A 7209-nucleotide genomic window follows, 5' to 3' on the forward strand; every position below is an offset into this window, starting at 1 on the left:
GCTTTGGAACCTTTGCTGGTGTCGGCGAGGTCAGAAATGCCATCCTTGGCATTATTTCCAACCTGGAGGATCCGCAACCTGGGCCGAGCTGGCCAGATGATGGTCGCCAGCACCCCAATAAGATCCTGTGGCTCCCCCGGCACTAGGCCAGAGTGTAGGACGGGTGACAAATGCCTCTCGGGAAACATCCCGGCTCCCACTGACTGAGTGCTGACAGCTGTCAGGCCCTGTGGGAGATGCTCTCTGTATGCTCCTGAATTTCAGTTTTACGACAGCCCTATGGATCAGGTACTGTTACTCTTCTCATTTCACAGATGAGAAAACTGAGGCTAAAGAGGTGAAGCTGCTTGCTCGAGGTCACAGAAAATGCTATACCGAATGGCCTGGGGTTTGAACTGGGGCCAGGCCACATCATGCCTCTGCTCTGAGCCAGGGCCCTCCACTGCCTCCCTCCTCCTTTTCTGAAACCATCTCTCTACAACTCTTTGATCCGGGGCCTGAGACCCAGGGACTACCGTGCGACGTCCAAAGTGTTACATTCTTGGAATCACGGAGGTCCTTTTCCAGCCCAATTTTTTGCCTTCCTCTGCATGCCTGTCACCCCCAAACATCTTCAGGACACAGCTAGGGCTAAATGAGACATGATAGGATCACCTGGGGAACCTGGGAAATCCTGATACCCAGGGTGCATCCCCATGCATGTGTCACACGCCCCGGGACCCAGGCATGGGTAATCCCTATTACGGTAGGAGGTTTGGTGAGAACATCCCTACAAAGCGTTTAGAAGATGTGATTCCATCATGTGCCCGGGGTTCCACTGGACTTCCTAATCCCAGCTTCTCACCAGAATCACCTGGGCAGCTTTCAAAAATACCCAGGTATGAGCCTAACCCCCAGCGATTCGGTTTAATTGGTCTGAGAATTACCACATATATTCTTTGAGCTTCCCAGTTGATTTTAGCCGTTGTCTGCGTGGAGATGTCCTGGCTTAGGATGAAAACTAATTGTCTGAAAAGAAATTTACCCTAGGACTGGGTGTGGTGGCTCACACCTGTAATCTCAGCACCTTGGGAGGCCAAGGGGGGCGAATTACTTGAGACCAAGAGTTCAATACCAGTCTGGCCAACGTGGTGAAACCCTGTCTCTACTAAAAATATATATTAGAAGAAACAAAGAAAGAAATTTACCCTAGGAAGTGAATACTACTCTTCCCAGGGCTGACATCCTATTGTCTTTCTATGTGAGTTCAAAGGTCACCTACTCAGAGGGGCACCCCCTGACCCCCACCTCACTCCCCCAGCAACAGTAGCTCCACCCCAGCTCTCTGGCACTTTACCTAGTTTTCTTGTTCTCATAGCATATTTTACTGTACTGTGTTGAATAAAGTTCCCCTAACATTTATGTCCATCCAGAACCTGGAAATTCTACCTTATTTGGAAATAGGGTCTTTGCCGGTGTGATCAACTTAACAGGAAGTCATAGGGGATTCGGGTGGGCCTTAACGCCAATATCACTTAGAAGAAGCACACGTGAGCTGCGTAGTTCCAGCTAGTTGGGAGACTGTGGCGGGAGGATTGATTGGCACAGAAGGTTGAGGCTGCAGTGCTATGATGGCAGCCCTGCACTCCAGCCTGGATGACACAGAGAGACCTTGTCTCTAAAAATAAAAATAAAAAACAGAAGAGGAAAATCTGGACACAGAGACAACCAGGGAGAGCTCCAGGTGAAGGAGGAGGCTGAGACTGGGGTGATGCCTCTACAAGCTGAGGACTGCCGGCAACTAGCAACTAGCAGAAGCTGGAAGAGACCAGGAAAGCCCTTCCCTTGCGCCTCCAGCGGGAGCAGGGCGCTGCCAACACCTCAGTTGCAGACTGCCAGCCTCTAGCACTGTGAGAGAATGGATTTCTGTTGTGTTGTGTTTTTTTGCTTGTGTGTTTGAGATCAAGTTTCGCTCTTGTTGCCCAGGCTAGAGTGCAGTGGTGCGATCTCGGCTCACTGCAACCTCCGCCCCCCAGATTCACATGATTCTCCTGCCTCAGCCTCCCAAGTAGTTGGGACTACAGACACCGGCCACCAGGTCTGACTAACTTTTTGTATTTTTAGTAGAGATGGGGTTTCACCACGTTCGCCAGGCTGGTCTCAAACTCCAGACCTCAGGTGATCCACCCTCCTTGGCCTCCCAAAGTGCTGAGATTACAGGTGTGAGCCACCGTGTCCGGCCAGATTTCTGTTGTTTTAGGTTACAGTGTGTGGTCACTTGTTACAGCAGCCATAGGAGACTAATGCATTTCCCTTTGGAAATGACAAGATTTATTCCTTTGTCTGCTTGCCTGTTGCCCAGCTCCCTGACAGTATATGAGCAGCGATGGAAGGGCCTTGTCTGCTCACTGCTCCAGCCTCCACACCTAAAACAGTGTCTGGCTCATAGTAGGCCTCAAAACTTTTGCTTGAATGGATAAATAAATAAAAAGCATCACTCATCTAGGGCAGATGAGTGAGGTCTGTTCAGTTTGCTCAGGACAGAAAGGGATATATTTTACTTTAGCACTTATTGCAAAGGGGATCATTGTTCTAAATATTTTATCTGCCTGTTATCATTCAACCATTTAATAAGCATGTGAAGTAGATGTGCTGATTATCCCCATTTTATGATGAAGTAACTCAGCTTCAGAGGTGGCGTCAGCTGCTGGAGTGCAGATGTCACAGAAGTGGTAAAGCGAGAAATCAAACCCAGGGTCATCTGACTCAAGAAACCCCATGCTTTCCACAGGGGTGGCCTGGCCGGCCCTCACCTGCTCGAATGCCACCAAGGATGCACCCCAGAGGGCATGCCAAGGCAGCCGGGGCCTCACTTCGCAAGGTGCCCGAACCTGGCCTTGACAAACAAACGTTTCTCCAAATTCCTGTCCTCTCAGGCATCTTTCTTTATCTCCCTTACAATCGCTCCTGGAATTTGAGCTGGACCCCTAATTTATCAAGGGCCCTGGAGCCTTCTGGAAGACTGCCTGAAGAGGACACGTCCAAATTAGAAATGTTTATCTTGTTTCTAAACGTGATACTGTCTCGTCTCAGCTTTTCCTAGGAAGCACTTTGCTAAGGAATGGAGAAGTTGGGCACAACTAACCTATACTCACCTCCCAGGCGAGGGAGGAGAGCCTGACCTGGTTTTACTTTTAAAATGACTGAGCAAGCTGTATCCCCGGGTAAAGTGAGTAAATCTGATTCTGGCTGATCCTTTTGCAGGACTCTTTGGACTGTAGGAGAATCTGAATTTGCCAAGCCCAGGAAGCCCAAGTCAGCTCTGCCTAAAAATTACTGACAAGGACACGCTTATTCTCTTTATGGTGATGATTGAGCACGCCGTGAACCTGAGTGTTCTGTGTGCCGCCTTCACCGTGCCTCTAAATTATTCTGACATCTTCCTCCTCCTCTCCTGGAATCTAGCTTGAATTATTTTTCAGTAACAAGTCAATTGTCCCCTGTTTTTTCCTTTCCCTTCAAAACATGTTCATCACCAGAGCCACATTAGTCAAAAGTGACAGTTGCAAACTGAAATCAATGTCCACATCACCGAAGACATCAGAGATACCAAAGGCCAGTTAGGTCGGCCAGCGCACGCCAGGCGGCAACGCGCTCATGGGTCACAGCAGAGCCTCGCTCCTCTCTAGCCCAGTCTCCCAGCTCTCCGCTCCAGTCTCCCAGCTCTCTGCTCCTGCAAGGCTGCCATTGACCAGGAACCAGCAACCAATCTCATCCAGCTCTTTTGCCCTTTCATTAAGTAATCACTGAGAAATGAGTAAAGGAGGAAGGAATACAGGGAAAAGACAAAAAGAGCAGGTAACATGGAAGAGACAATGGGAAGAGTGAACAGGGGAGCGCAGAGGGAGTGAGGGAAGAAAGAGAGATTCTGCTCGAGTGCCAGCCTTGGGAACATCTCTTCTGAGTGAAGTCAAGGAATGCCCATTTGCACCCACGGGAAATAAGAATTAAAGAGGAAAGGGGGGTCATGCGGTGGCTCATGCCTGTAATCTCAGCACTTTGGAGGCTGAGGCGGGATGATCCCTTGAGCCCAGAAGTTTGAGACCAGGCTGGGCAACATCATGAGACCCCCCCATCTCTAAAAAAACAGGAAAAAAAATTCAGCCAGGCATGGTGGTGCACACTTGTAGACCCACTACTCAGGAGACTGAGGCAGGAGGATTGCTTGAGCCCAGGAGGTCATGGCTGTAGTGAAGTGTAATTGCGCCACTGCACTCCAGCCTGGGTGACAGAGTGACACCCCGTCTCCAAAAAATGAAAGCGGAAAGGGAAGTGTGGGGAGTGGAGAAATAAATGAAGACCAAGGCAACGAGAACAGCCAGAGGCTATTTATTCAGAGCTTGCCATAGCAATGGAGTCAGCCACCATCACTTACGTTCTGGCAGAGACTCGAAGGCAGGCAGGGGCATGGGAAAGCTTCAGAGCGGAAAAAAGGGAAGGCGTCAGGCATGGCCTGATGGAGGCTGTGGCCTGGGGAAGCTGCGGGCGGGCTGGCTAGAGGCAGGCATCCTATGTGGTTAGTTAGGGGGGTATATTTGGCTTTTTCTGGTTGGAAGCAGGGATACAAATTAGGCGAGTTGTCAGTCATTAGTCAAGTCCTGGTCATTTGGGCAGATTGTTGTGGGGTAGTGGTCTGTGCGCAGCCTGGCGCCCTCCCAGCCGGGTTGGAAGCACTGGCCTCCTGAACTGACTGTTGGAGACAATGGGTCTGCTCCTGGGCAGGTTGCTGCAGGCTGTGGGTCACAGTCTGTTTGCACACATGGGCCGTCATTGTCTGTTCCCACATTCAATCTCTCAGCAGGTCCTCGTGACCATTTTTATGCTCTTGACATACCTTATTTTCTCCAACCAACGGCTCCCTCCTGAGTTCCAGACCATGGGACTGATTGGCCCCTGGGTCCAGACAATCTCAACACCTCATCAATTTTACCTCCCAAATACCTCTCCAGTCGAGCATTTCTCTCCACCCACACCAGCCAACCCAAAATCACCTGCGCCCCAGGTTGAACCTCAGACACGTGTCCATGTGAGCTACTTGCTGTCAACCTTGACATTCTCTCTGGTTTGAAGGAGTCCAACTCCAGGACCAAATCCCACGTGTGGTCTTTCAGCCCAGCTGCAGGCAATGGCAGTGGCTCCACCTGAGAGTCTTCAGGGAGGGCGGGGGGCTGCCCTCCCCACCTCAGACGTGGCGCTCAGCCTCACTGCAGTGTGCCGGGATGGGCTGCGGTCAAGGACTCACTGCCCCTGCCCACTCAGCCACACCCTGCAAGAATATTTTCCCAGCTGGCACCTCCATTCAGAGGCTGCCTTGTGTGGACTGGGGCTGGGATCCTGCCCAGCACCTCTGCTGAGACCTCCTCTCAGGACCTTCCAAGACACTTCCCACTGCAGCCCAGGGCTCCCCACGTTTCCACTCCTAGCCCTTTCCCTCCCTCCCTGGGTCCCCACATCTGTGAAATGTCAAGTCTTTGCTGACACTCCCTGGGCAATGAAAGGAGCCACCCCAACTGACTCCCCAGTCCCTCTGGCTCTAGCCTGGCGCTGCTCTGGGTGGGCAGGAATGGAATACTGGGCGCACCGGCCTGGCTTCCCTCCGGTCTCTTGCTTACACTCCCAGTAAGTAAATAAACAAAGAACTGCTACTCACAGCCTGACCCCTGGCAGCGTTCTAACAATTTCAAGACCAGATGGACAGTCCTTTCCCTTCCTAAAATCCTTTTCTGGCTTCCCACTGTCCGCAGAGAATGTATTTCTTTTTCTTTCCTTTTTTTTTTTTTTTTTTTTTGAGACAGAGCAAGGCTGGAATGAAGTGGTGTGATCTCAGCTCACCGCAGCCTCCACCTCCTGGATTCAAGCGATTCTCTTGCCTCAGCCTCCTGAATAGCTGGGACTACAGGTGCATGCCACCACACCCGGCTATTTTTTTGTTTTTTTTTTTAGTAGAGACGGGTTTCACCACGCTGGCCAGGCTGGTCTTGAACTCCTGACCTCAGGTGATCCGCTCGCCTCAGCCTCCCAAAGTGCTGGGATTACAGGTGTGACAGGGAGTCTATTTCCTTCCTAGGGCTGCCCTAACACAGAGGCACACCCTGGGCGGCTTAGAAACAGCAGAAATGAGTTGTCTCTCAGCCCTGCAGGTGCAGAATTGGAAATCCAGGTGTCTGCAGGCCACGCCCCCTTAGAAAGCTGCAGGACAAATGCCCTTCCTTGTCTCTTGCAGCTCCTGGCAGCTCAGACCTTTCTCGGCTGGTGGCATCATCACCCCAGTCTTCATAGGGCCGTCTTCCCACTGTGACTCTCCATAGCCTCCACTTTTCTGTGTCCAAACTTCCCCTTTGTATAAGGACATTAGTAATACTGGATTAAGGCCCACCCTAATAATCGCTTGATTACATCTGCAAGACCCTATTTCCTCATACATTCATATTCTGGGGTACAGAGAGTCAAGACATAGCACATCTCTCTGGGGGGACACAAGTCAGTCTGCCACAGGGAGCTTCCAGATCCTCACCACGGGCTGGCAAGTCCCTCCCCAGCCTAGCCCGCCACCCTATCCCCCTCATTCAGGGACTCTTCCATTCACCCTGCACACTCCAGACGCCTGAACTCTTTGGATTCCCTCAACTTCTTGTTTTATCAGCACCAGCTTTTGCTGATTGAGTTTCCCTAAATCCAAAAATGCTCCCCAATCCAAATCCTGTGTGTTCAATGGAGCGTCTCAGATTTTCGTCTATTCCACAGGTAAGTGTAACACAAAGATCTCAAAATCCAAAATCTGGAACACTTCTGGTCCCAAGCATTTCAGATAAGGGCCACTCAGCCTGTATAAGCAGCAGGGTGACAAGACCCTGTCCAGGAGCTGAGGAAAGATCCCCCAAGGGAGAGCCGTGGGAAGGGAGGAGGGAGTTCCAGATGTTTCCCTAAAACGTTCTCCACGGAGGCTAAATCTGTTCTCGGCCTCTTGGAATTAGCGTTCTTTCCACCAGCGAGGGCGACTTATCATCATGCCAGCCTGTCCTGCCCACAGATCCCCTTGTCACCTGCTCCACTGACCAGCACACCCCATGGCCTGCTCTTTCTTCCCAACCCTCTGACACAGTTTCCTGATTTCAAGAAATGGAAATTAAGTTGGTTCATTCAACAAATATCTGTTAGGCACAGTGCTGG

Source organism: Mandrillus leucophaeus, unplaced genomic scaffold (genome assembly GCF_000951045.1).
Source record: "Mandrillus leucophaeus isolate KB7577 unplaced genomic scaffold, Mleu.le_1.0 Scaffold62, whole genome shotgun sequence".
NCBI lineage: Eukaryota > Metazoa > Chordata > Mammalia > Primates > Cercopithecidae > Mandrillus > Mandrillus leucophaeus.